This window comes from Orycteropus afer, unplaced genomic scaffold (genome assembly GCF_000298275.1).
Source record: "Orycteropus afer afer isolate SDZICR_OR568_19922 unplaced genomic scaffold, OryAfe1.0 scaffold00581, whole genome shotgun sequence".
Taxonomy (NCBI): domain Eukaryota; kingdom Metazoa; phylum Chordata; class Mammalia; order Tubulidentata; family Orycteropodidae; genus Orycteropus; species Orycteropus afer.
In genome coordinates, this window is record NW_006922168.1 from 1,251,334 (window position 1) to 1,260,907 (window position 9,574).

The following is a 9,574-nucleotide window of genomic DNA, read 5'->3' on the forward strand; positions in this document are numbered from 1 at the left end:
TCTCACCAACATCCAGTCTCAGCTGCCGCTTTGTCTTAAGTTACTGTGTTTCTGTTATTTAAATGAGAAGAAAACTGAAGTAAAGAACTTCTGTCTGTATCAGTAGTGCGAAAATTTATATTTCTGTAGAGCTTCACAGTTCAAGAAAAATGGAAAGGAGCATTGTGTGTGTGTGTGCGCGCGCGCGTCTGAGTGCAAGTTTAATTTGCCAACAAGTGTTTCTGTTTGCAGTAAAAATACAGTACTCAGACCTGCTTTACACATCTATTGCCAGTGGCCCTGAAGGTATCTGCGTGTGACCCCTCACCTGGACCGTTACATTTCTGCTGTATGTTCACACTCCTCTCGTTCCACTGAAGGGGAAGCCATCCGTGTGCATGGAGAACAGTTGCTTAGCAGCTGTTATGGACTGAATGGCAACCCCCCAAAAGATATGTGGAAGCCCTCATCTGTGAACATGTACCTGTTTGGAAGTAGGGTCATGTGTTACCTGTTAGGTTACCATCAGGTCTTCTGGAGTGGGGTGGGTCCTAACCCTGTATGATTGACACCTTATAAAACAGGAGGTACACAGAGACCAGGAGACAAGGAATAAGGCCACGCGACGGTGCAGCTGCAAGCCAGGGGATGCTTGGAGCTGCCAGAAGCTAGGAGAGAGCCCTCGGAAGGGGGTAACACGGCTGACACCCTGATCACAGACTCACAGACTCCATACCTGTAGTTAGAATTTCATCTTCTTATAAGCTTCCTGGCTTGTGGTGTTTTGTTATGGCAACCCTGGGAAAAGGAGCACTGGTGGTGGGTGCAATGGTTAAAGCATTTCACTGCTAACTGAACGGCTGGTGTTTCAAACCCACCAAAGGTTCTGTGGGAGAAAGACCTGGAGGTCTAGTCCCATGAAGATTCCAGCCTAGGAAACCTATGGGGCAGTTCTGCTCTGTCCTGTGTTGTTGTTGTTATGTGCCATTGAATCGGACCCAACTCATAGCGACCCCTCCTTGGGTTTCCAAGGCAGTATCACTACAGAAGTAGATAGCCCCATCTTCCTTCTGAGGAGTGGCTGGTGGGTTTGAACCACCAGCCTTCTGGTTAGCAGTCAGGTGCCTTAGACATTACACTACCATATTGTACCTAACTGTCACTACCACCACCCTGGGAAACTAAAGTAGATTTGCCTTCCCTACCATCAATTGCGGGAGCTCAGGTGGCATAGTGCCTAAGGCATCTGACTGCTAACCAGAAGGCTGGTGATTCAAAACCACCAGCCATTCCTCGGAAGGAAGGTTGGGCAATCTACTTCCATAGTGATACTGCCTCGGAAACAATCAATTGCAGGTCCTCTGGCTCGAAGCAATGTGAGCACTGTGTCATTTGCACACCCATGTGGACTGTGGAACCGGGTTCCATTCTGCTTTTTCCAGTGGACTCCCCAACCCTCTCTAAACAGATAAGAGCCTGTCCCCCCTTAACTCTGAGTGGGTTCAATCTATAGACCTGAGCTGAGCACTGAAGCTAAGAGGTGGAAGCCTTATGAGGCCTCTGTTTTGTGTGAATTTTGATTTTGAGGGAAAAACATAATCTGGGTGTTTTGGTTTGTTTTGTTTTAGAGGGATAGTTCTGGATTCCTTGCGAAGATAAACTAGACAGGAGAGGCGAGCTGGGCTTGAGGAAGACCAGGCAGACCCATGATAATTGACTTCAGCTGATTGTGGGGTGGTTGTGTGGAAGATAGGAGTAGGATGTGTGTTGATAATGCTGGCAACACTAAAACTAATTAGTGGGCTCTTCAGGATGATGGATTGAAAGTCACAGGAAGGAGTTCCCTTCTGTCCATTTGTTATTTAGCGAAGAAATGTGCTTGCTAATAGAGCCGTGGGCCCCCATCTCTCTGGATTGGGTGGAATAGCCGGGCCCATCTGTCAGGATGTTGTAGGTGGTTCCCCAATGAGAAGGAAGATTGGGCTGTATGGATGACCCTTAAGGTCATCTCTGAAAACTCGGATTCAATTATGCTCCGAATTAAAGTGATTAGGAACCTTTCAGCTTAAACAGCTTCTCTTCAGTCCATAAGAAGAACATGCTGGCACGGGGCCCACAGGCTGACTGTAGTGGTTTTTTTATTACATTTAGACCTAGGCAGGTTAACTTGGACTTTCTTAAATGTTCTAGGACAACCCTTCAGAAACATTGGGAACAGATGGAGCCAGTTGCCAGTATTGACAAGCTAGGATTTACAAGCTTATTTCCTAAATGTTTTTTTTTGTTTGTTTGTTTCTTACTGAAATTTTATTTTACCTTTCTTGAAACTCATTTTATAGCTTTATTTTTGATAGCATGATTTTTAATACAGACTTTACCATTTACATTAAAAATTACCTGTTACTTTTATATACTATTTAATTTCATGATCTAGGATTTTATACATTATTATTAATCATCAATTGTTAAAGTGTATTTAATTTGAATTTAATGACCCACAGAAAAAAAATTCCTCTAAAGGGAAACTTTTGTTAAGAATTTGTTTAAGAATTTGTTTAAATATTAATTTTCATGCCACTTAATATTTGCTCATTCTTGCAACAGAAATTCATCTTTGAATAAATGAGTAGGGCTTGCTTATTATGTAATGTGAGATAATTACTAGCTATAATTTATAAATATTTATATAATAAAATCCTTTATTTCCATGATACTTGACTATTTTTTTTGCATGCTTGATGACTTTGGGGCCCTTCACTAAAGCTTATATTATGAAATATAGATTGTTCTGGCTTTAAATCAGCACATGCTATGCTAGGATTGCATTAAAATACCTGCCATAAAATTTACCATTGGGATCATTTTAAACTGTACAATTCAGTGGCAATAAGAACATTCACAAATGTTGTTTAGCCACCCCCACTTGTTCATCACCCCAATGGAAACCCCTTCCCATTAAGCAGTTCGCCTCACTGTCCCCTCCCCTCAGCCCTGGCAACCAGGATTACATTTAGAATTTTCTTAAAACTGGCTATTGTTTTTAAAGGCATCTAGCTTTCTTTTTCTTTCTTTATTTATTTTTTTTAAGTTCATTCTCATTGATACCTGGTGAATGAGTGATTTGAAGAGTGTTTAGTGATGGTATACTGCAGGACCAACAAAAGTAGTGTATAATTCTGGGGAGAAAAGGTCCATGGAGAAATAGACAGGTTAGGTAGCATTCCTTCTGTGGTAAAGGTTGCGCATCAGTTTGGCTGGGCCTTGTTGAGTGGCTGGGCAGCTGGATGTAGTTATTCCCCATGGTGATATTGGTAATTAACTCCATGATGGAATCTATTGGAGCAGCTGAGTAGGTGCATTAGGGATGTGGTCTGCTTCCAGTATATAGGAAACAACTTTGAGGAAGATCTCCAGTTGATGGCACGCTTAAACCCTGTGTGTAGCCTAGTCATTGTTCAGCAGCCTGCCATGTTGTTGTGCTAATCTTGGGACTTTTAATGGACTTGAATTCATGGCCTGCTATGTGGTTTGGTAACATCAGGACTGTGCCTTTTCATTTGTCAACCTTGGGTTTGTCAGCCTCAGCAGCTAGCAGCTGGCTGAGTGAAGAGATGCCCCTAGCTTCAGTGGGCCGGGAGTGAGAGGCAGAGCTGAAGTCCAAGGTTGAGGGGCTTTCACCCAGCCCCTAGAGCCTGGCACCTGGAACTCAGATGTCTAACCTCCAAAACTGTAAGATAATAAACTCCTGTTTGTTAAAGCCATTCCGTTTGTGGTATTTCTGTTAGAGCAGCAACAGGTAACCAAAACACCTTCCTAACAGTAGTTTGGGGAGCTCTGGTGGTATAGTGCCTAAGGCATTTGACTGCTAACCAGAAGGCTGGTGGTTCAAATCCAGTAGATCGGGCAATCTATTTCCATAGTGACCACCTCAGAAACCCAAGGAAGGGTTGCTGTGAGTTGGGTCCGACTCCATAACAGTGAGTTTTTTTTTTTTTAACAGTAATGTGAGGGAATCTCATCACTATAAACTCACTGGGTTTCCTAGTTTTGTTTGTTGGTTATGTGAAGGCGTGACAGGATCTGTCTGAATCACGTTATGTTAAGTTTTAGCTGAGTTCCTGGGCTCTGTTCTTCTCCGTCAGCATTAGTGAAGGGTGCTGTTTTCTGACAGTGCAGAGAGTCTGGGTGGAGCATCTAGTTTTGTGGTCGTGAGACCTAGACTTACATGACCAGTTGTTGGGACAGTGTGGCCACCGCCCTGCCCCAGCAGCACACAGAGCAAGAGGCAGGAGGACATGGGTCACAGCATGCCAGGGTTGACCAAGTGCTAAAGGTGACAGAGTGGATGGCATGTCTTCTCTGAGGCTGAAGTGGCCTGGAGAGAAGAACACAATTGGAGAAGAGCTGTGGGGCCCTGAGGAGAGACTTGGGAAAAGTTTTGCCTGATGTGCACTGAGCACCGTGGATGGCTTATTTTACATAAAGGAGCTGAGTGGCTTCTGGCACAAACGTATTGTTGTCAGTTGCCAACAAGTTGATTCCAACGTCAGATGACCCCACGTGTGCAGAGTTGAACTGCCCCGTAGATTTCAAGTCTGTGGGCTTCCAGAAACGGATCAGCAGGCCTTTGTTCCAGCGGGCCTCTGGGTGCATTTGAGCCGCAAACCTTTCCCCTAGTAGTCAGGTCCTTAACCATTTGTGCCACCCAGGGACTCTGCACAAAGTGTAGGCCGCAGCAAATGCTGCTCTTCCTTTCACGTTCACCACCACTGTGTGTCACTGTCATCTCCCGTTCATTCATTCATGTATTCACTCCACAGAGTTTATTGGGTAGCCACTGTGTGCCAGACACTCTTTGCAGTACTGAACTTTTAATGATGTTGTTGTTATGTGCCGTCGAGTCGGCCCCAACTCATAGCGACCCCTCCTTGTGTTTCCGAGGCAGTATCACTACAGAAGTAGATTGCCCAACCTTCCTTCCGAGGAAAGGAAGGCTAACTATCCAACAAGGATGGGATTTGAACCCACGTGTGCAGAGCACAATGGATTAGCAGTCCATCGCCTTAACCACTCGGCTACCTCGTCAGTTGGACTTTTAATTAGTAGACAATTTTAACGTGATCCCTGCATTATAGAGTTTACATTCTAGGGCAGGCCTTGTGTAAACAATTTCCATAAATCATTTTAATACTTAATTCTTACAACAGCCCTGTGAGACAGTGTAGTGGGCTTGACAGTGACCTCTGAAAAGATAAGTCTATGTCCTAATCCCCAGGGCCTGTGAATGTGACCTCCTTTGGAGAAAGGGTCTTAGCAGATGTCATTAAGAATTTTGAGATGAAGAGATCATCTTGGAATATCTGGGTGGGCTCTAAATCCAATGATAAGTGCCCTTGTAAGAGTCATGCAACAGAAGCTAGCCACAGAAAAGTGCAAGAGACAGTGTGAACACAGAGACAGAGGTTGGAGTGATGGGGCCACAAACCATGGGATGCCAGCAACCACCGGAGGCAGGGAGACTTTCCTGTGGAACGTTCAGAAGGAAGTGTAGTCCTGTCCATGTCTTGATTTTCATTCCTGATCTTCAGAATCATGTGTGTGTGGCTATAGTTAAGCCACCAAATTTGTGGTAATTTGTTGTGGCAGTCCCAGGAAACTAACAGAGGAAGAGAATACTGTCTTCATTTTACAGATTAAGAAACTGAGCCTCTGAACTGAGAAGTTAAGAGATGGGTCTGAGGTCATAGTGCAGGATCTGAACTCGGGGCAGAGGGACTGAGAGACTGAGCTGTTTGCTACCCTCCCAGGGACAGTGGCTTAGTGGCAGACGCATCGCACACTCAGACTGCACTCGTTTGGGTTTTCTGCATGACACCTGGCAGGTAAGACCTTCAAGCCACTGCAGCGTAAGTCTGAAGGCCAGCCATGCACACTCTCACTCATTCTCTGGGTGCTGGGTTTCAGAAACTGGGACTGGATTTGGACTTTTTGATCAAATGGGGGAGAAAAATCACCCCTTCTCAGGATCTTAGATTTTCATGTGATAATCCGTGTGCTTCACTGGCTTCTGGTCTTGCCTTCAGTCCTTTTGCAACTGGATTCCTCAGGTCTGGTGTTCGTTTAGCCCGCGTCACTTGATGCACTGTTTTTCCGTCGAATCTGGGGTCAGGCTCCTGTTGACACATGAGCGTATTGCCCAGTTCTTTGTCACTGTGTAATCACATCAAGGTGTATGTTTATGTCCGTGACAGACTTTTTAATCCTTTGGAATTCTGTTTGGATAAAAATAACTTGTTTTTCTTGACTTTTAAAATCAGTTTTTGCTACAGGAAGCCTTTATGACTGCCTTAGATGTTCAAGGATGATGCTTGGCAAGGTGTTCTTTCAACCATTCTGCCTCTGACCTAAGAAGTAGGAAGGTGGAGGGAGCAGTGTCTTGAATTTTAAGTAAAGAGGTTATTTCAGACAGCTCATATGACTTTAAAGTGACTTTAAAGTGGAAATCCCATAGGATTTCCAAGGCTCTAATTCTTTATGGAAGTGTACTGCCTCGTCTTTCTCCCACAGAGTGGCTGATGGATTTGAATTGCTGGCCTTTAGTTTGCTAAATGCTTTAATCCTTACACCGCCAAAGCTCCTTCATACATAGGTTATAACTAGATCATGGATTAGCACGTATGTGAATATATTTATAGATCATATTAGATTGTGGATTACACCACTAACCAGTTGACATCACGTTGAGTCCGACTCACAGGAACCTCCCACGTGTCAGGAGAATTGCTCCGTGGCACATTTTGGTGCTCGATTTTTCTGAAGCAGGTCGCTAGGCCTTTCTTCTGTAGCAGCAACTGAGTGTGTTAACTGCTTGTACCATGCAGGGCCTCAGGCTTATACATTGGTGCATGTTAATGTATATTTTTATTGGAATAAACCCTATGCATAAGCACTGTTAGGATTAGCTGCATTTTGTGAGTGAAGGCATTGTAATTCAGACCACCTCTCAGTTAAGAAGAGACACATCACCAACCCAGGTCTATTGATTTTAAAACCAGAGTCATTCTTCTGCACCCTGCTGCCTGTTCTCATGCCCTGTGCTTTGCCACACGGTAGCAGGTGTCATCATGTTTATTCTGGAAGCGTTCCTGTGCCACGTTTGATCATTTTGCATCCTCTCTAACATATCCTTAAGGAGCTCTGGTAACGCAGTACCTAAGGCATTTGACTGCTAACCAGAAGGTTGGTAGTTCAAACCCACCAGCCACTCTGCAGATGGAAGACTGGACAATCTACTTCCATAAAGATTTACTGCCTTGGAGGAAACCCAGTAGGGGTCGCTATGAGTCAGAATCAACTCAGCGGGAGTTTTTTTTTTTTTTTTTCCTAGCATCCTTTGTTGTTGTTGTTATTATGTGCTGTCAAGTCGGACCGACTCATAGAGACCCCTCCTTGGGTTTCTGAGGCAATATCACTACAGAAGTAGATTGCCCAACTTTCCTTCCAAGCATCCTTGCACACATGTATGTACATGCAGTAAAGGTTGTTTATGTCCTTGATTACACTCAGGTCAGCAATAATTTTTGCTTAATCTTGACTATCCCTTCAGTGAAACATGTTGTTTTTAATGGATTTTTGTGAGTTTTTTTTTTGTGTGTGTGTACATACACAACCTTTTATTAAGAAAACCTTTCATTAAGCAAATTTTCAAGAATTTAGAAAAATGGAAAGAATTATACAGCAACCTCCTATAAATCCACCACTCAAACTTTATAGTTGTTCACATTTTGCTATATTGGCTGTTACACGTGTCATTTTTCATTGTATGTTTCAGAATAGAATACTTCACAAGTAGTAGTTTGTGTATTTCTCAGAGATTTTGACGCATGTGTCTTGCTGTATTATCTCAGAACAAAGCAGAGAAAGGGCACAGGTAGTTCTATGATTTGGGAAATATACTAGTTTTAGAATGGAGAGTGAAATTGAGAGTCTCTTCCTGTGGGCAGGCAAAGGCTAAGGAACTTGCAAAACCTTATGTAGTTTGAAGCCCCAAGTGACTTTACACATTTGCAGAGTTGTAGTTAGTCATGCATCAAGTGACGTGGGCTAAACGAACACCGAACTTGAGGAATCCAGTTGCAAAAGGATTGAAGGCAAGACCAGAAGGCAAAGAAACAGGGGGTTATCACATGAAAATCCTAAGATCCTGAGAAGTATTACCTGGGGGTATGTGATTTTTCTCCCCCATTTGATCAGAAAGTCCAAATCCAGCCCCAGTTTCTAAAACCTAACACCCAGAGAAGGAGTGAGAGTGTGCATGGCTGTAGTCTAGGGGGCCCCAAGCCCCCTAGAGCCAGGAAAGGGAGGGACCAGGAGCAGCCAGGGACCACAGAGTGGCAGATTTCAGGTAGGAATTAGGTAAGAGGAGGGTACAGAGGTTTCCAACAGCTAAGGAAGACAAACTTGTCTGTCAGTTTGTCATCCTGTGAGGCTTGTACGTTGCGCTGAGGCTTGAGGTTGTGCCACTGGTGTTTTAGACACCAGCAGAGTTGCACATGGTGCACAGGTTTCAACGCAGCTTACAGACTAAGGCAGACTGGGAAGAAGGAGGAGGCCATCCACTTCTCAAAAATGAATAGCAGAGAAATACTGTCTGATACGTTACTGGGCAACTTTATGAATAGCTTGGAACCATTGTCTGACACAGTGCAGGAAAACAAACCCCTTGGGTTGGAAGGCACTCAAAATAGGACTGGGAAAGAGCTGCCTCTTTAGAATAGAAGCAGCCTTAATGATATGGATAAAGTAAGTCTTTCAGGACCTCCATGTGCTGACGTGGCATGACTCAAATTGGGGAGAAACAGCTGCAAACATCCATTGATAATTGAAACATGGAATGTACGAAGTATGAATCTAGGAAAATTGGAAGTTGTCAAAAGTGAAATGGAACGCATAAAGATTGATATCCTAGGCATTAGTGAGCTGAAATGGACCAGTTTTGGCCATTTTGAATCAGACAACCATATGATCGTTACTCGAACTATCAGAAGAAGAAAAGACCAAAATGGATGTCAGAAGAGACTCTGAAACTTGCCCTTGAGTGAAGTTGTTGTTGTTGTTGTTGTTTGGTGTTGAGTCGGCCCCGACTCATAGTGACCCCTCCTTGGGTTTCCGAGGCAGTATCACTACAGAAGCAGGATTGCCCAACCTTCCTTCCGAGGAGCGGCTGGTGGGTTTGAACCACCAGCCTTCTCGTGAGCAGTCAAGTGCTTTAGGCACTATGCTACCAGAGCTCCTTGAGTGAAGAGTAGCCAAAGCAAATGCGAGATGATAAGATAAAAGAGCTGAACAGAAGATTTCAAAGAGCAGCTTGAGCATTCAAAACCAATTACTATAATGAAATGTGCAGACTTGGAGTTAGAAAACCAAAAAGGAAGAACATGCTTGGCATTTCTCAAGCTGAAAGAACAGAAGAAAAAATTCAAGCCTCGAGTTGCAATATTGACTTAAGGCACCTACTGATGAAGGTTGAAGAATACAGTCTGCAGTATGGATTACATCTCAACATAAAGAAAACAAAAATCCTCACAACTGGACC

The 9,574-nt window shown here is 43.8% G+C and overlaps 1 protein-coding gene and 1 non-coding gene across 2 annotated transcripts in view; one reads left to right on the plus strand and one right to left on the minus strand.

Moving 5' to 3' along the window:
- The window catches only part of TIAM2 (TIAM Rac1 associated GEF 2), a 583,282-nt gene that overhangs the window by 335,604 nt on the left and 238,104 nt on the right, over nt 1–9,574 (plus strand). The window lies entirely within an intron of this gene.
- TRNAS-GCU lies at nt 4,983–5,064 on the minus strand. The gene has a single exon. It is a non-coding gene; the product is annotated as a tRNA-Ser (tRNA).